Genomic DNA, 20,554 nt, shown 5'->3' on the forward strand with positions numbered 1-20,554 from the left:
GAGAGAGAGAGAGAGAGAGAGAGAGATTTAGTTGATGAAGAAATCTGACAGTAGAAGGTAAATAATGATAGATAATTATTGATTTACTCCACATTAGTTATATTAATTTATGGTAATTCTTTGTTTTACTTGCAGGATTAAGGGGACAGGGGTTTTCATTTCTATTTCCTTCTATCTGAGAGGTGGTGTTAGGTGGCCTAGTCCCCGTGGAGTGGCGATTCAAATGTTACAATAGCCTGCTTCCCAGCACATAGTTTGTGGGCAGAGTTGCTCCCCTGCCACTCCCGTCTCCTAGAGAGCCTCCAGACACAGCAGGTGACACTGATGGATGGTCCCCACCCAGCTCTTTATTGAAGTCTCACATTGTACACAGAATAGGTGAGATAGCTGATGCCTCAGTCAGGGTGGACAGCTAACAGGTCAATAGAAACTCAACCTGAAATTGCTGTCACAGCAGCTTGTTGCAACTTTTGGCTTTGATGTACAGCTACAGTACTTTGTAATTCAGCAAATGAGATGCTTCAGGACTGCTCTGTTAGGTGTAGCTGTAACCAGATGTCAGGTGATCTGGAGCCCAGTTCCAGCAAGAGCTTATGACCTTGGGGTGATTTCTCAATGCTTCTGAGACTATTTCTTCATCTGCCAGAACAGTGGAGTGGGTGTTAGACTTTCCTAACCAGAACTGACTAGGATAATGCATACGAAAGTACTTTGAGGATGAAAGGAAAAAGTATTATTATACAACAAAGCTTGGCAGTTCAGGATTCCCTGGGGGACTTTTTCCCTCCTAGGCTGGGAAAAGTGGGTGAAGAGAACTAATATTCTGAAACAGGTATCACTGATCTCATCTCACTTAACCCCATCAACGTGGGTGTTATTCCCATTTTGCAGATGACTTGACTAAGGCTCAGAGAAGGTAACTACAGAGTTGTTCGTTGGTTGATACTTGCAGAGCAAGATCAGAGGAAACGTGTCTGATTTCAAAGATGTGTCTAAGGTATGGGACCCCTGTCTCACTCTTCAGCCCAGCATTTCCTTCTGTCTTAGCAAATCACCCCTTTCCCCTTGCTTCTGCCACTTAACTGTTACATAAATGTGAGAGGAATTAATCTGTTTGAACCTGGTCCCTTATCTGTTAAAAAAAAAAACAAACAGAACTAATACCACTTGTCTTGCAGGCTCATGAGGACTAAGTATTAGTCCATGGACAGTGCCCGGTCAGGTGTGGACACAGAAGGTGCCGCCTGGTCTATCCTCATCTCTGGCAGCCAACTTCATCCATGCTGTCCCCTCTACGGTGCTCTTAAAGTTCAACCTGTGCTTGAGGCCTCCCTTCTCCCTTTGGCAGGAGAATGAGAAAATGTCACTGCACAGTATCTTTCCATTCTTATTGACATTAGAAAAATTTTGAGAAACACCCTTAGATTCTTTCTAAGCTAGGCACCTAAGCAAGTTCTGAAGAAAACTATTCTTCAGTGGAGGGAAGCTGTGTGCCTTGAGCTGTTGCTTAAGAAAATCTCCGGGCAGAGATTTTTGACATCATCAATCATTTTATCTGTGTTTCCTTAATGACTGGATGGCACCATTTCTCTTTCCTAGTGCCCACTGTTAATCCCACTTTAATATTTGTCATTAAGTGAATCTTCATAAAGTTTGTAAACATTATTTCTCTAAGATTTGGATCCACACATTTAACTCTCTGTCTTTTCACCCCAATTCCATTTGAAATGGTCCAATAAATGTTTGAGAACATGTACAGCAGAGTTAGAAGACAGAAAAATGGTGCAACTAGAAACCAGAAATTTTAATGACATTTCTGTAAGATATAGTTTCACATAAAACTGTTGCAGGAAGGGAGATCCCTTCCAGGGCTGGAGAGTGGGCTCCTGTCTAATACTTGGAAATGAATTGTCTGAGGAGACACATGTGCTGGAAAAAAAGAGACTTTATTGGGAGGGGTGCCCTGGTGGAGAACAGCAGTGTAAGGGAAACCAGGAGGACTGCTCTGCCACGTGGCTTGCAGTCTTGGGTTCTATGGTGCTAGGTTTAGTTTATAGGGTGTCTCCGGCCAGTCACCCTAACTCAGGGTCCTTCCTGGTGGTGCACACATTGCCCAGCCAAGATGGATTCCAGTGAGAAGGATCTTGGGAGGCGGGTGGGGCATATGGACTGGAGTATCTTCTCCCCTTTTGACCTTTCCTAAATTCTTCCAGTTGGTGATAGTTTGTTAGATCCTTATTTCTTACCAGGACTTCTTGTTGTAAGATAACTCATGCAAGTGGTCACTATCATGTCTGGCCAGAGCAGGTGGTTTTGGGCAATGTTTCCCCTAACAAAACTAGATTTAGGGTCTTACTATTTAGTAATGCAAAATTGTTATTTTATGAATTGTTTTAAAACCTTTGTTGTGACTTGAGTTGTGTCTCCCCCAAATAATATGTTCAAGTTCTAACTCCCAGTGCCTATGATGTGACTGCATTTGAAAATAGGGTCTTTGAAGACATAATCAAGCTAAGATGAGGTCATACTGGATTAGGGTGGACTCTAATCCAACAGTTGGTATACTTATAAGAAGAGGGATATTTGGAAGAGATACACGGAAATGAAGGCCATGTAACAAGGGAGGAAGAGATTGGAGTGGTGCAGGAGTGCCGAGGACTGCTGGCAACCACCAGAAGCTAGAGAGAAGCAAGGAGAGATGCTCCCCCAGAACATTGTGAGGAAGCACGGCCCTGCCAAAATCTTAATTTTGGACTTCCAGCCTCCAGAACTGTAAGAGAATAAATTTCTACTGTTTTATGTCATCCAGGTTGTGGCAGTTTGCTATGACAGCCTTAGGAAACTAATGCAAGCTTGATTGAAGACTTTATTAAAAAAATGGATTTAGGGGAGTACTGACTTCCGTGCATATGAAGAGAAGACTCACTTAAAAATAAGTGGGTAGATTCCCTTAGAAGAGCCTCAGGTAATCTCCAAGCTCAGACAATAGGTGCTCAAACAAATGTGGGACACGTGTGAGCCCTACCAATGACCTTGGGAAGTTGACCTTGACTCCATCCTTGCCATGAGGGGCCATGTCAGATCAAATGGAGGCATTATCCCAGCAGGTTTGTACTAAGGAGAGCTGTGCCACTCTGAGAAGGGGCTGGCTTGGGTGACCACGGCAAACACAGAAGGGCATCCCATAAGTTCAATGGGCTAAGCAGGCAAACTTTCTTGCATGTACTCTTTCCTAACTTCTGAGTACAAACTAGACTGCCAATCTTAGAAAAAAAGCCATAAAAATATGAAGTTTTCCCTTTCTCCTTTGTCTGAAATGAAACAGTTTAAATATAGACCTGTACAATTTCTGATAAGCCAATTTTAAAATTCCCAAACAGGAAAAATGTACACATTTATTTGTTAACAAATTTTTGTTGAGCACTGTTATGTGCCAGGCATTATTCTAGAATGAGGGTTTCATTCAGAGGTTTTGCATCCTATGCAAAGATCTGAAGGCAAACCAAAAGAAAACATGGGGCAATCAAGGAGCTGCAAGGATGGGTAAATAGGGAAAAAGCATTGGGCTGGACTTGAGCAATTATTCAATACTATTTAAATTGTTCAAAGAAGAGAGGCAAGTCAGAGCAATCCAAGGAGATGACCTCTCTGAAATGAACTTATCCCAAGAAATCAGAAGAAGAAAAAACTTCTTTGTAGATATCTTTGAATCACCAATTCCTTTTAATATTTCAATACAGGATTAGAGAGGACACTGTATTTAGGAAAACAGAACAACCTGAGGCCAGGAAATATTGCCATAATATCAGCAATATAATTCTCAAATTAAAATTCTAAATAAAGGCAGCATAGAGAAAATTGAATCCTTGCAGTAAATTGAATTGGTGAATTAGACAATTATGTTGAGAAATTCTCCTATATTGCAGAGGAAAATAAACTTAACCATAATGCAGGTAAAGGAAACATGGTCAGGGGATAAATCCAACAGATCCAACTTGGGTGTAATGAAAATACCAAAAAGAGAGAACAACTACAGAAATGGTACATGCTCAATCATGTCCAACTCTTTGCAACCTCAAGGACCATAGCCCACCAGGCTCCTCTGTCCACGGTGTTTTCCAGGCAAGATTACTGGAGTGGGTTGCCATTTCCTACTCCAAGAACCATAATGCATGTAAAGGAAACATGGGCAGGGAATAAATCCAACAGATTCAATTTAGGTATAGTGAAGATGCTCAAAAGAGAGAGCAGCTACAGAAGTGGTAACAATAAAGAAATAATAGGAAAAAAATCCATACCTCAAGAAACATTTGAGTCTTCTGATTGAAAGGACCTACTGCTGCTGCTGCTGCTAAGTCACTTCAGTCGTGTCCGACTCTGTGCGACCCCATAGACAGCAGCCCACCAGGCTCCCCCGTCCCTGGGATTCTCCAGGCAAGAACACTGGAGTGGGTTGCCATTTCCTTCTCCAATTCATGAAAGTGAAGTCGCTCAGTTGCGTCCGACTCATAGCGACCCCATGGACTGCAGCCCACCAGGCTCCTCCGTCCATGGGATTTTCCAGGCAAGAGTACTGGGAATCAGGTAAACTTTATGTATAGACTCCTACTAAAACAGATCCAATACAACTTCCTTCTTGCACTCAGGGAACAACAACAACAACAAAAAACCCCCACACTATTTAGAAAAGGGAAAAAAGAGCATCAGCCATACTAATTGCTGGCAGTCAGGGAATAACATATATAAAACTTTGAAGGAAACGTTACTACCTAAGAATTTCTTATATGGTTTATGTGAGAGGGCAACAGAAAAATCTATTTTCACATGTTGAAGAACTCATAAAATATTCCTTTTTCTGAGCAAAATTCCTTGAAAAAGTCCTATAGCAATTCAAGGAAGAAATCAAAATAAATAATTCAAACTGGAGGAAGCCAGCGCATCACAGAACTTATTACAAGAAATGAAACCAATAAAATTTCATATTAGTATATAAATGATTGCTATTAATGTTTTAGAATTTAGGAAAAATATTAAAAATGATAATAACCTGGATCTAAAAAGGTAGCTTATTCAGATAAAAACTTGAGAGTGTGAAGGAAGAGGGAGCAAATAGAGGCTCTGTGAGCATTTAAGTTTGGTCTATTTTGTTTGCTGTTTTATCCCCAGGCTTAGAATAGTGCCTGGCATATGGAAGGTGTTAGAATTTAAAACTCCCATGAAATAATAATAGAAAGACTGATAGAAAGATGCAGGAAAATTTCAATTTACATCCATTTTAAGAAAATAAAAGTTGAACATCCCATCCCTCCCCCAATATAACTAGTAGTCAGGAAAACAAAAAATAACAAAGACCTGTTAATTCTTATCCATCAATCTGATTACCAAAGATTAATATGTCTGATGATACCACACGTTGGTGAGCATATAGGGAAACAGAAACTCTCTTAGTCTTTTGGTGAACTTTAAATTAATTCTAATACTTTGGAGAATTTTATAATATAAGCAAAGTTGAAAATGTGAGTACTCAGCAATTTGACTTCTAAGTATACACCTTAAAGAAACTCTTCTAAATGTGCTTCCCCATGAACTCCTCCAGTGACATCACTGTTTGTAATAGTGAAAAAGTGGAAACAATCTAAATGTCCATCACAAGGGAAATATTAACAGAGAAATGAAGTTGATTAATTCACACAATTGAATAATATACATTAGTTAAAATTAATGAACTATGTTTGTGTTTTAACTAAATATGAAAAAACATAAAGTTAATTTGAAAAACAGCAAATTCCAGAATGGTATGAATAGCCTGCTAGGGTTCATACACATTTAACAAGTACTCAAAATCACACCCACTAGGAATTGTCTACAAAGACAGTGATTAACAGTAAGAAACAAGAACGAAATGGAAACGTGCCAAACTCATGATAGTCATTACCCCTGGGGAGGAAGAAGACTAGGAGAGCTTTCAAATTACAGTTTGAAATAAAGAACTTCAGCTTCATAATATTTTGCTCCTTTTATTAAAAAAAAAAAATCTGAAGCAAAGCAACAGAATGTTAACATTTGTTAATTCTGAACAGTAGATACATGGTTGTTTGTTATATTATTCTTGTACTTTATTTTTAAAACCTTTCATACCCCCCCCAGAGTGTAACAAATATCTCATCTTATGTCCTTACAACAATGATTTTGTCAGAAGATTGATGAATTCCTAGGGAGAAAGTGGGTCTATGCAGTTCTGACATGATATTTAAAAAAATTAAACTTACTGTGTTTGCTGTGTATACACATTATTTTTTTTTTGGAAGGGCACAACCCTATCCCTTCCAAAGACATTTGGAAATGTTTGGGAAGAGATTTTGACTGGCACAATACTTGAATGGTGTTACTGGCATTTAGTAGCTGAGGCCAAGGATACTAATTGACCAGGCCCTGGTTCCAATTATGTCCTTTTGAGAAATACTGAGTTAGAAATTGCATTCTGCTGAGGCTAACAAAAAATCCTATTAGTAGTTTAAGCAAATAATCATTTTCTTTTCCTTATGCAACAGGAAGTCAGGGGGTAGCTGGTATAGGTTTAAGAGTGGCTCAAGGGTTTTAGGGCTCAGGTCACGGTGTTTCTAATTGTCTTTTCCTCATAGTCTCATAATGGCTGCTGAAGCTGTAGCCATCAAACCCAGTGTCCAGGCAGGAAAAATAAAGGGTAAGGAAAGAGAGGGCAATATCCCTATTTGGAAAGCAAAAATCCCTGATAGACTTCTATATATGTCTTATTGTATTACATGATTTTGCTTGCTGAAAGGGTTTAGTTTCTGGTTTTGTGGCTTTTGTACTAGAGGAAGGCAAGGAAAAGGGGGTCTGAGAAGGATGTTGAGTCAATCAACCCACAGACTTTGCTGCAAAAATGAATAGGTTAAATATTCATATATGCCGGGGTCCAGCCCCGGTGGATCCAGGTAATTTGAAGCCGGGACAGCGTCGGCGAGGATCAGGAAACAATTGCTTAATTAAACGTTAATTAAAGATATAAAGAGTGGTTAAATAAGGATAGCTCAGTGAGAAAATTCAGTGGAGAAAAGAGGCTGAATAATTCAGCCAGAAGGTGAGAGAAAGAAAGACATGGGGAGACCAAGCTTCAGTGAACAAGGCCCGCACTTTCTTTTCCAAAGTAGTTTTTATACCTTAAGTTTTGCATAGAGGATAATGGGGGAAGGGGTAGAGTCATGCAGTAAGCCAGGCTTTCTTCCTGCAAACTTATCATATGCAAAAGTTTAGGTGATTTGCATCATCTTCTGGCCTGGAGGCCTGTTAACATTTTAAGACCCTTTCTTCAGAAAACTTATTTTTCTCTAAAGGTGATTAGTCAGACGTCACCCTCCAAAAGCATTAGATAAAGTTGCATTCCTATAGGGCAAAGGTGTGGTGGGCTATAACAAGAAAAAGAATTAACTCAAGGGTCCAAGGTTACAAACATTAAACTTATACCAATTATATTAATCAATACACTGCCAGGGACACAGCAGGTAAGGGATATGGAAACTTAGCAGCAAACATTGGCCCAACAAGTGAAAAACCCTTCACCAATACAATTTCTAATCAATCTTTTAACTGCTCAAAGGAATCTGTATTTAGACAGTTTAGAACATGTTATGCCTCTCACAGTTGGGAGGCTCTGAACAATCACATGTGGCCGGAAGAACCTATTCAGGAGAGAGATGGTGGTGGGAGACAGCCCCCTGTAAAGTCAGAGGTGTAGGTGAGAGCACAAAGCAGTAAAGTAGGCAGACTCTGGTTTTGGGGGTAGATGCTTGAGAATTTCCAGGGAGACTCCTGAGACTCGATCCCGCCTTTGCGTATGCCGAGCCTCCTTCCTCATGACCTTTGCCATGGGCGGAGTTCCTCACGCTGGCTTCCGGCACATATAAGTAAAATAAAATGGGTGAACATATCAAGGTTAACTCAGGAAAACGAAAACCACTCTGAATATTTACTACTAAGGGAATTTAATATAGGAAGTCAGTTACACAGGGGATTGAAGTATATGGAAGCTAAACAGGGGACAGCGAGGCAGCCCAGAGATTAGCAACCTCAGAAAACTATTATCCACTCAATATTAGAAAGACAAGGAAGAGGGTAGAACAGACTTGTTCAGAAGGAGCTAGAGCCAGAGTGGAGTTGCAGCTATTGAAGAAATATCACATAAGAGTTAGGGGGAGAGGAAGACCCCTGCTTACTCTTTTCTCTCACCAGATTTCTTCTATTGGCCAAACCCAGTGGAAAGTTAGCTGACCGTCTGTAGGGACCACGCTATGATGTAGAGCTGAGTAAGAAAAGAACAAGAAATAAATTGGAGGGACAACAGGTCCAGAACCAACCTCTACTAGGTCAAAATACAAGCCATGCTTCTAAATTAATATGTTAAAGTAAAGGATAGTACAGACAATAAAAGTAAATCATGAGTGACAAAATTAATATCAGATGATGTAGCATTCAGGCCTAGGCCATTAAATGAGATGAAAAAGGGTTTTTCTTTTTTTGTCTTTCCTTTTCTATTGCTAATAGGTGCAATCCATAACAAAGATGAAGGAATCATTGAAACCTTAAGTGCTAAGTAGCATGCATCAAATATATATATCAAAACTTCTTAGAAATATGAGAAATCCACAAGAACCATAATCATAGAGGGGGACTTTAATCCCTGTGATAGATTGAGCAGACAAAAGTAAATAAGAACATTCAACAAGAGCTCATATTAAGACATATGGCAGCAGCCAAACCTGAAATCAGAGATAGTCATGGATTTAAGTGCTTTTATTAATACACAAGAAAATGAAGATAAATGGATTCAATTATGGCTTCAACTCAAGAAGACATAAAGAACAAATATAACTTTAGGAAAGCAAGAGAAAAGAATCAATAAAAACAAAAACAGAAATCAATACATTTGAAATAAATGTGAAATTGATAAATTTACCAAGATCTTATTCCAAAAAGGTCAGTAGAAGAGACAAACTCTTGGAAAACCTTAAAAAAAAGTTAGAAAGGACCACATACATAGCATTAAGAATAAGAAAGGGACTATAACCAAAGACAGAGAGATTAAATTCATTGTAAGAGCAATACTGTATATGACTTAATCCTCAGACATCTAAAAATCTCAATGGTAAAGATGATTTTATAGGGAAATAAAAATATTACAAAATTAAAAGAGGCCTTATTATGTCTCATGAAGCCCTATAGTTGTACTCTGTCATGGAAACTGTAATATGACATCCATTAGGAAGAAATTCAAATTAAGTTTACTGAACTGTCTTCCCTATTAGACTACATGTTTCTTGTGGTCAAAGATTACATTTTATTTGATTTTGCACCTCCAGTATATAACTAAAGTATACAGTATACATTGTAGAGAATGCAGACATTCAGGGGACGTTTGTTGAAAACATTTCTTCTTTCCGCCCTCCCTTCCTTTCCTTCTCCTTTTGCCCTTCCCTCCTTCCCTCCTTCCTTTTCCCTCTTCCATATGCATGGAACAGTCAGAAAGCAAGATCCATTTAGTTTAGAATAAAGAGCCCTCTATTTATGTCATTCTTTAGGTCCTATCTATGGTCTAGTCTTTATAGATCCCATCGTGAGGCAGGCTCCCATGTGGGGTCCACAGAGGGTTCCTCTGCAACCCACACTGCTTATCAGGAGCTGCCTGGAGCTGGTGACTCAGAGAATGGCCCAGCAGGCCCTGGCTGTTGCTAGGAAACCACAGTTCCCTGGTGGAACCCAGAACAACACTTGCAAGTTGTTCTTGATAACTTAGAGGAAGCCAAGAGCTGTCAGAAAAAGTAGGGGGAAAAACAAAAAGCCGAAATGAAGAAGTAATTTTCCTTGCCCAGCACTAAATGACATGTATCTATGGGGATTAGAGACAAAAATAGTCAGAAGAGAAATTGGCATCATTAACAAAACCCCTTTTGCTCTTGCTTCTTTTGACGTTGTAAAAATGTGCTGCGTTCAGAACATGGCCCAAAAGATACCTGTTCTGTAGACAAGCCTCCAAGTTTTCTGAAACTTTGGCCGTGGGAGGGGCTGGGGAAGTGAGGCAGGGCTTTCCTCCAGGTTCCCTGCCTCTCTGATTTGGGCCTCTCCAGCTGTGGGCTCAGCCATCTTTTGCAAGTGAGTGCTTCCTTGGGCCACCAGTCCGCAACTTTTGACCAACAGCAAATCAGTGTTGCCCAGGCACACTGGCAACAGAAGGAGAACAAGGAGCCCTACAGCAGTGGTTCTCCAGTTTGGCTGTGTGTCAGAATCCCCTGGATGGTTTCTTAAACAGAGATTGCTGGGCCCTCCTCCCAGGGTTTTTAATTCAGGAGGCCTGGGTGGGGGCTGAGAATGTGCCTTCTACTAGGCTCTGCTAGGTACTGACTGCTGCACCTCCAGAGACCACACTTTGGGGACCTTTGCCCTAGACTATTAAATCTTGCAAGAAATTGACAAATCACTGAACTGATGAAGAGACAGAGGTTCAAGGAAGTGCAGTGGATTGCCCAAGGTCACTTAGCTACTCATCGTGGGCGCAGACCAGGCTTCCTGGATTGAATACTAGAGCTTTCTCCACTACCAAATGCTTTCTAAGCAGTGTCTCTTTAAAAATTCTCCAAAAGACTCCAGATGGCCGCCAACAGGGGTGGTCCTGTGAAGTGAATGCCAAGTTGCTAAATCCAACCCTGATAGCAACAGCTTTGAATGTGAAGCCAGAGACGGAATTGCAAAAGCCTTTGTGTTCTTCGCAGCGTTGTCTCTCATCTTTCTAAATACTGTAGATGGAAAAGGAAGCATGTTGAGGAGGAGCAGACACAGTTAGGCAGGGCTCCGATACGTTTCCAAAGAGGCATGCCTCCAGTGCCATGCTGCCAAGCTAGGGCTGCTGGTGGGAAGCCCCATCGGCTTTGGGCTCAAACCACAAGGCAGGTCCCCCTCTTGCCAGCAGCCCCCACCCTCCTCTCTGACCTCTGTGTGGGCTGAGATAGGTCCAGAGATAACATTTAAAAGTTAAAAAAAAAATCACATGTTCTTTTCACTTTTGCTTCATCAGCCATCAAGGCTAATTGTAAGCTGCTGGATACAAAAAGAATGACAGGCAAGCAACACATATCAACAAGGTCTGGCTAAAGCAAAACTAGCCTGAGTGCAGACTTTATTTTCAGTCCTCCTGGTCCCCTCTTTGACCCTCTCATGAACCTCCAAGGCCCTCCACTCTTCCCTCCCCCTCTTGACTTCTATTCCTGTATGATTCTGCTCCTCTTCACCTTCAGCTAAACTCTACTAAGGTGTGAGATGGAAGCGATTTAAGGGCTCACAGGTGTTTTAATTTTAATAAGGGGCATTTGAAGACCAAAAGCCCTCCAAAGCTTGACTAAATGAAGCTCTAATAATGAAATGTGGAGGGTATTGGAGAATGGAGGGAGAATCACTAAGAAACAGGAACTTATCTGGAATTTTTTATGTTGTACCTCATAGGTGGCCACTAATTTGTCTCCTGCCAAGGTTGAAGCTTATGCTGTATAGTAATAATACTGACAGAGGCTCACGCCTTAGGAACCATCACTCATATTTGTAGTATTTTCATTCTCACAAGAACCTTGTGCCCATTAGTTTGCATTCAGATAGAGCCAGTGGACAAATTCTTGTTTCTACAGCGTAACGATGCTAAGAGTAAATGCCTAGAGAGTTCCTCTTTCCTGCCAGGGTCTTAACTTTGTTCATGTCTTCATGGGGTGAACTGTGTGGTTGTGACTGCTGCCAAGTGGGTGCAGAAATACTTGACATTGTACTTCTGTATGGTGCTCTACAGTTTTCAGTGAGCTTCATATGCATTATCCCCTTTGAGCTCATTTCTTGAATTTATGGAAATTATAACTTCGATTTACCTCTGAGGAAACAGAGGTTCAAATATATCGCTAGAAAGTAGCAGAGCTAGAACTTCAATCTAAGCCTTTTGATTTCTGACTCTGAATAGACTATATTTCATCCAGATACAATAAATCAAGGATGTATCATAGAAGAGAGAGTAGTTGGCTGACTAGGTAGGCTGGTAGGCAGAGAGGCTCTTGGAGGGCTAGCTAGAGCTGGGAAGTTACTGTGGTCAGCATATGAATATACTGAAAAGGGGAACATGATGGAGCCAGCCTCTATCTGGTGATCACGATGGATGCCGTTATTTGTGTGTCTTCAGTCAGAGCAGTGGGATAGGTAACATGGTGTGGCCTGTGACTCGCAGGAAGTCAGAAAAGTAAGAAAATGTGGGTTGGGCTGGTAGAGAGGAAAGGTGGAACTTAAATGGAGCAGAGGGCTCTTACTGTTACCTTTAAGATTCTGCTAATGCAGAACTAAGGAAGTTCTGAGAATGTGGGGAGGCTCCATCCAAAGCATATTTCACCTGGGAATGCAACAATGGACAAGCAGAAGGGCTTGTGCTGACTGAGGTCCCTCAGGAATTAAGTGAGTTGTCTGCTCACTCGATGCTCTGTGTAAGTGCAACACAGTGTTGTATTTCATTAATATTGCTTTGTCGGGCAGTACTTGTCCTACATTTCAGATGTTCCCAGGGATGCTGGGAGAAGGAATTATGTTAACCAGCAATATTCCATGCATTTAATTACTCCTGGGAAATTACTCTAGCAATAGCATTGACTAAGGAGTTGAGAGAAGGAGGCAGGCGTTTCACGTGTGTAGATTATGAGCACAAAGGTCCTGAGACAACAATGAGCTTAATCTGTGGTGAAGAATAAAATCCCCTGCCTTGTCAAAGTGGAGAATCTGGGAATAATAGAAAGTAAAGTTGGACATGTAACCTGATACTGGATTATAAGGGCCTGGAGTATCCCATTGAAGAGGGCTGTCTTGGTTGTGGGTATCACTGAAGGTTTTTAAGCAAGCATCACTTTAGGAAAATTATTATACAAATGCACAGGATGGTTTGGAGTGGGAAGAGCCTAGGGGCAGGGAACAAAGACATAAGACAACTGGAGTCATTTTTACAGGAGGTAATAAAGGGCTGACCTTGTATGCAAATGGAGAGGAAGGACAGATATGAAAGATGAGTCTTTTTTACTTGCCAAGGAGAAAGTCAATTGTTGGTTGAACATATTGTCCCCACTGGGATCTTGTGGGCAAGAAGCAGGTTTTCCTGCTATTCTCTTAACCTCACATTCTTGCTGCTTGTTTTCTCAATGTGGTATCCTGTTGTCTTAATGGAGCAGTGGAACTCTGCTCATTAAAACTGTGCAGCACATTACGAGTTGACTCATTTTAAGTAACTGATTTTATAGCATTTCAAACCTGCCAAGTTGATAAATTAGGCACTGTACTATTTTACACAATCTGGAGTCTCAGATTTAGGGAATGTTGAAAATTAGCAAATCCTATGGCAAATGGCAGCCCCTGCTGGCAAGCATGGTATTACAGGCTAACTCTAGTAGGCAATGGAACGGCCCAGAAACAGATGAGCAAAGAGAACAAAGCTGCCAGGAGCTGGAAGGATTGAGAAGGGGAATCCAGGGAGAAATTAATATATTTCAGGGAAAGACAGGAAAACCAATCAGTGATAGCAAGAAAGCCTCAAAGTTGGAGAAATCATTTCAGAGGATTTTTAAGGAATGAATATGTATCTTTCACTAGCTAGGTGCTTGGACAGTATAAACATGATATCAGACAAGGGTCTTGACCTCAAAGGTGATTATAAATTTTGAATAATAAATTCTGAAGATCCAAATGCTGCAAAAACTTCTTTTAGGATAACATTGCTATCCTGACTACCCTCCCTAAATCTTCTTCAACAATAATTTTGTATTTAATACATTTGAGAATTATTTTCTTGGAAACTGTTTTCTCTGTGGAAATACTTTTTAATGTCATATTGGAAATTGGTGTGTATGGGAGGTGAGGAAAGGTTTCACTTTGCAGCCCTTGTAACTAAAATTCATATATTTTGGAAATACAGATTTTTCAGACTCTGATTCTCATTCATGATTCAAAGAAGATGATAAAAGTGTTTATAAGGTCTGATCCTAGATTTCCAGGGCAACTGGTGTGTAAGAAGACTTCATAACTTATAACCACTTGCTTATAACCACCTTTTTTTTTCCCCAGAAAGAATTTAAGGCTACTTTAAGGCAGATAATATCTGCAAACTGTAAAGAACTAATTACATGCAAAACTCTGTACTAGCTATGGGAAGGGATAAGATGAGGCATGAAACATGGTGACTACTATGTGGAAAAATAGGAGCAGGAGTAAAAAGTTAATGGATAATAAAAGATTAACTATTAGAACATAGTTTTGGAGTTTGACTGCCAGGGTCAAAATCTTGGCTCTGTAGTTAAGTTTAGCTGGGTGACCTTTGGCAGGCTGTGAGAGCTTTCAGTGTCTGATCTATAAAAGGGAGATAATAATAGTACCTGCCTCCTAGGTTTATTGTGAGTTTTAAATAGGTTAATATACGTAAAGCGCTATTCTGAGGCAGGCATTAGTAAGCACTCTATGTGTTAGCTACTATTATTATGGAAAGTGGTAAACGAGTGGCATAGTCAGCAGTCTCTGCAGGAGTTAGCTGTAAATCCTTTTGGGAAACAGTGTTATAAATAAAGAAATTGTGTTAGAAGAAAAGAACACAGAAAGATGAACTGGGGAGGCTTACTGGTGGTACTCATGTAAGCTCAGTCTTTGAAAAGAAGTAGGATTTGTAGGAGGAAAGAGGCAGGCAGAATGGTCTGAATAATAGTGGAGGGAAATGATGGAGCCTGTTACAGGGGCAGGAAGAGAGGCTGGTCTGCCTGGATCCTTGTGAGCATAGAAGTAGCTGGAATGGTGGTGGAGAAGGGGGGGACCTTGACCACCAGGTTAAACAGTTAGAGCTTGACTCTGAAGTGGGAGCCACACAGGGGTTTGAATGGGGGAATATGGCACATTAAAGAACTTAATCTTGCACTTTTAATCTGTGATGGAAGGGTGAAGGATTCTGAGAGGCTAGTTAGGAGTTACAGGGGAGGAAAATAATTTTACCCCCACCCTGCTAAGTTCTTAGCTGAGATCTCTGTACTAAAAGACAGATTAACAAGAGAAAACACATAGAAAGTTGTTAACCTGCAGCCCTCATGTACACATGGGAGATACCCAGGGGAAAATAAGTAACTTTCCGAGGTAGCTTAGAATTCAGGGTTAGATGCCATCTTTATAGAGAAAGAGGAGGGGTACATAGGCCTCTTAAGGAGAGAGTAAATGGTTTTCAGGAAAAAATGAATGGGTCAAATGGGAGAAGAACAGATGGGAGGTGTGATAGTTTGTGACAAAATGTGTCTGGGTGTGGTGTCAACTTCTTCACTCCTCTCCTGTGCTAAGAGTCCATCTTCCCTGGTTGATGAATATCCTGGGGAAGGGATTTATGACAAATGAGATCCTTTTGGAGGATCTGACTTTTGGCACATAAACAGGGAGTTCAGAGAAAGCCTCTCTCTGCACTTGCTGTTTTTCAGGTGCCTTTAGCTCAAAATAATTTCTATACCAAAGTGGCCTGTTTTGAGGTGGCATGTTCTGTTACCCTCTGGGTCGATGCAGTGTAGAATCAGAACTGCAATGATGAGAACCTGGACAAGGGGAAAGGCAGATGGAAGGATGCTGAAATGAACCTCACTAAGGAACACTTGATGATGTTGAATGCGGGGCCAAGGCCAAGAGTGGGGAAGAGCCCACTGTTGAGGCTGGAGACACTGGAATAGTAGAGGTATCAAGTGAACTTAGGAGCAGGTTGGGGATGTTGCAGCTGATATTCTAGACATGTTGAGGTTGAGGTGATAGGAAAGAATGAACACTCCTAATGTCTGAAGCAGTTTTCATTAAGGGGCTTAGATAAATGTCCCTGGCAGTTCTAGGGTAAGGGGTCCCCTTGAACATGGAGTACATCTCTAGGCAGATATCTGAATGATTTCCTCACCTCTTCATTTTTATATATGTAATGTCAAGACAGGACTAGTGATTTCACTGTTTTTAGGCTGAATCAAGGTAGCATTTGTCTGTGCTCCTCAAAAAGCACTCGAGCAATATAAAGTTTGCATCATTATTAGCGTTAAGTGTGGCCAATCCATCCCGGCTAATTCATATTCAGCCTTTTGTGCTGACTTTCTGCCTGAGGACCCCGATGTCTCTCCTTCCAATTTAGCATTAATATTCATGTTGGCTGCTAGAGCAGAAAGTCAGATCAGCAGGCAGAGTCAGATCTGTTCCTTACAGAGTTTCTAGCTTGCCCAAATGTGAAGGTCTGGCACGGGGGTGGCAGGATGGAGAGGCAGGGCTTGTCCTTCAGGTGAAGTCTAGTAAGTGATGAGAAGGTCTCCTTTCCGCGAGTGAAAGGCCGATGCCATTAGAAATGGTTAGCTCTTGCAGCCTCATTTAGCAGCACACTGAGTAGTGATTCATTAAGCTGTAAGCAGCTGTGTATGGCACTAGAGGCTTCTTAGGGCACTGGGCTGAGATGGTGGCTTCACTGTCTAACTTCTGCATCTGTCCCATCTAGAGCTCTGCAGGAAGACAGGTGAGTGTGGTAAAATTGCACATGGCCCAATTTGCCCTTACATTGAATTCAGGAAGTAAGGATTGAGATCCAGACGTAGTAACAGGATCACCCATAAAACAAAATGGTGATATATTTTACAAGGGAGTATCTGTTTTCCCATTTCAAGGTTTGAGTGGTCAGATGAAATAGGGATAGGAAGTAAAGCAGAAATAAAAATTGTTATCTATACTTTGGTCCAGATGCCACTTTGTGGTGAGATGCATTTCAGTATGTCTTAGGTTTTTATCTAAACATTTTCTTTCCGCGTGGCATTGTGGATAGGTTCAATATTATCTAAAGGGTGTGGGATTTCTCCAGTGTGAGGTCTGTTCACTTGCTCTCCTTCCTCTTGTAAGTCAGCAATGCCCCCAGTGGCAGTGAGCACAAATAGCTCAACATGCTTTGAGTCATACTTTCCATTTTTATCACTTTTGCTTGTTTTAGAGTCTAATTTTAGGCCCAAATTATTCTATCCCTCTCTAACTGCTATATTAATCAAATTTACAATGTCTTGCATGTAGCAAAGAGTCAACTGTTCATTGAATGACTTGTATCATAATCATAGTAGGCAGGAAAGAACTCAGAATGTTCCTGGCTTTGGCAATGCTGTTGTGCAAGCAGAGTAGACATAAGGGTAAAGCACACTCATATTTTAACCCTAAATCACCAGAGGCAAGTTACTTAAACTGTCTGTATCGCATTTGCTCATCTGCTAAATGGGAGTGTATGATCTTCAGAGAGTCATTGTCAAGAGGGAACAGAAAACATATAAAAAACACCTAGCCGAATAACCTAGCATATTAATAGGCCCTTAGAAAGTATTTGCCAAATAAATGAATAGCTCCAAGACAAAATTTCAGAAGATATGGACAGTCTTCTAAACACAGCAAAGTTTCAGAAGTGTTTTGCGGGTGACATACGCAGCATGGTACTAGCTATGTACTGTAATCCTTTCTTTCAGCATACGTTTTTTAACTGCCAGATTTATGGTGAAAGGGAACTTAGATATCCAAAACATTGTGAAATTTTTCTAAAGGTGAATTGAAACTACTCTCTGCTTTTAATAATGTAAACCAGGAGAAAAAATGGACTCTATACAGTACATTCCAAGTTACTGTGAGAACTTACGTTTGCTTAAAATGATGAATAAACAAACAAAAAACCAGTGTAAAGTGAGTTCTGTGAAAACTTCGGTGTCTCTAAAGAGTATTTACAGAGAATATTGTGGTATCATGACCTGAAGATTGGACCACTGCCTCCAGTGAGAGTCACTAGGAGTATTCATGTTCTCACAGACTTCCTGCACCAATTGTGGACACCTTTAACCATCAAGGGGAAAGATAATGTAACGGATTTTTTTTTTTTTCTCTTTAGGGCTTAGTTAATTTTTCTTTACCATGCAGTGAAGTAAAATTATTTCTGGGAAGGAAGAAATGGAGATTCATTCTGAGAGTACTGTTAGACACTTTGGCCTTTCCTATCCATTAGCCATAACTCAAGAAGTCAGAGGAGAGAGACAGGCTTAGAATTAATGAATACACCACTCAAGAAATCAGGTAAAAATGGAAAGCCACAGATTCCTTTTTTAATCAAATATTCCCTAAACTTCATGTTGGCTTTGGAAACTGAGCAGGTGGTCCTCCCAGAGACTGACTCGACTGGCTTCAGAGCTGCTGCTGCTGCTGCTGCTGCTAAGTCACCTCAGCCGTGTCTGACTCTGTGCGACCCCATGGATGGCAGCCCACCAGGCTCTTCCGCCCGTGGGATTTTCCAGGCAAGAGTACTGGAGTGGGGTGCCATTGCCTTCTCTGTCAGAGCTGCTAGGTGCATACAAACTTAACCCACTTCCCATTTTTAAAGCCTTGTCTTCTCAGTCAGAGTTTCCCAGGTGGCTCAGCAGTACACAATCTGCCTGCCAATGAAGGAGACATAGGTTCCATTCCTGGGTCAGGAAGATCCCCTGACAGAGGAAATGGCAACCCAAAGGGCTGAGGATGAGGTGATTAGATAGGAACACTGACTCAGTGCACATGAATCTAAGCAAACTCCGGGAGACAGTGAAGGACGGGGAGCCTTGTGTGCTGCAGTCCGTGGGGTCGCGAAGAGTTGGACACGACTTAGTGACTGAACAACAACCAGTATTCTTGCCTGGAAAATCCCACGGACAGAGGAGCCTGGCAGGCTACAGTTCATAGGGTTGCAGTCAGATACAACTTAGCATGAGCCACAAGCCTAGGTTACTTCTCAGTCACATTGTATAATTTTTTTTAGACCCTAAATTTTAATTTGACCCCTATTGCCTCTCAGAGGGAGAAACTCACCATTTCTTAACATTAAATACACACACCAAAACTGCCTCGCTAGGTAATCATCTTAAGTTTTTAGGAGAAATTACCTTTATTTTAGCAGTGACCTGGGGTGTCTGCTTTGTAGCTGTGATTCAGGACTCCTGGAGAGGGTTACAAGGCTGTATCCAGCTTGCTTGTAACTTTACTTGACTATGAGGTGGCGAGCTCCTGAAGATGGCAGCAACACTTTAAACTTCAGCAGCCCAGAAAGGCCCGTGGCCACCACAGCCAGACATCAGTGACGCTAGCGGTCTCCTCGCTGCCTTCCCCACACCCCCACCAACATTTCCAGCCACTATTTCAGATTGCCACTTGACCTCTTTGAGCTCCGCACAGCTTAGAGCATAGAAAGAGGGATGAGAAGCCCAACGAAGGTCTGCCTAATCCTCTATCAAAAAATAAAGGAATTTTTGAATTTTTCAATACCATCAGCCCCCCATTTCCCTCCTGAGTTGTGGACTTTTTTCTCTACTTGAGGGTGAAACTGAAGGATTAGAAATGAAGATTGTAGATCATACACTGATATTAAAATATCATGCTTCACTAGTAAGTTATACCGTTCAGTGAAGAATGAGCAAACTATCCCTTCTGTTCTCTATCGCCAGAAACACCCAATAAAGAAAATGAATGTTTATCCTGTAATTGCTGAAAACTGTAAATTACAATGCCTGTATGTGTAAGAGGTCTCTAGAAATATAAATCTGAGTCTTTCCCATTTGATCTGAAAAGCGTATTATTTATATGATTTTTTGTATGGAGCTGAAGATCTAAAATGCATTTTCTAGGCTGATTATGACATTTGAGTTTATACTTATTTTTAACTTAGGTTTTTAAACTGTGGAGGCAATACAAACTTATATAAAAAGTCAACCAATTCAGAAATAAATATGGAGAAAATTAACAGTCTGCTCTGTCCTATCCCACTTCCTAAGGTAACTGTTAAATATGCTGAGAAAAATACCTCCCAAAGTGGAATTGTACTGTACACATTATTGAAACTTTCTCTGGATCAATAGACATAGATTGAAAAATACTCCCCAAAGTGAGATTTTACTGGACACATTATGGAACTATCTCTGGATCAATAGATATAAATAATAGACATATTCTTTAATAGCTGCATATTTCATGGTACGCATGTAACATAATTTATTCAACCATAGCTCCTGTGATGGACATCTGTGCTCTTTCCAGTCTTGTTAGCACCACAAATAATGCTGCAATTTCGTGTACAGAGTATCAGATCAGATCAGATCAGTCGCTCAGTCGTGTCCAACTCTTTGTAACCCATTAATCGCAGCACGCCAGGCCTCCCTGTCCATCACCAACTCCCGGAGTTCACTGAGACTCACGCCCATCGAGTCAGTGATGCCATCCAGCCATCTCATCCTCTGTCGTCCCCTTCTCCTCCTGCCCCCAATCCCTCCCAGCATCAGAGTCTTTGCCAATGAGTCAACTCTTCGCATGAGATGGCCAAAGTACTGGAGTTTCAGCTTTAGCATCATTCCTTCCAAAGAAATCCCAGGGCTGATCACCTTCAGAATGGACTGGTTGGATCTCCTTGCAGTCCAAGGAACTCTCAAGAGCCTTCTCCAACACCACAGTT

The 20,554-nt window shown here is 41.1% G+C and overlaps 1 long non-coding RNA gene across 1 annotated transcript; it reads right to left on the minus strand.

Moving 5' to 3' along the window:
* Positions 1-7,852: 7,852 nt before the first annotated feature.
* On the minus strand, positions 7,853-12,140 carry LOC123327995. The gene is made up of 3 exons (XR_006542671.1): positions 10,029-12,140; positions 8,248-8,320; positions 7,853-7,905 (listed from the first exon to the last, which is right to left on the minus strand). It is a non-coding gene; the product is annotated as an uncharacterized LOC123327995 (long non-coding RNA).
* Between the last annotated feature and the right edge of the window lie 8,414 nt (positions 12,141-20,554).

The sequence above is a fragment of the Bubalus bubalis genome, chromosome 11, assembly GCF_019923935.1.
Source record: "Bubalus bubalis isolate 160015118507 breed Murrah chromosome 11, NDDB_SH_1, whole genome shotgun sequence".
Lineage (NCBI taxonomy): Eukaryota > Metazoa > Chordata > Mammalia > Artiodactyla > Bovidae > Bubalus > Bubalus bubalis.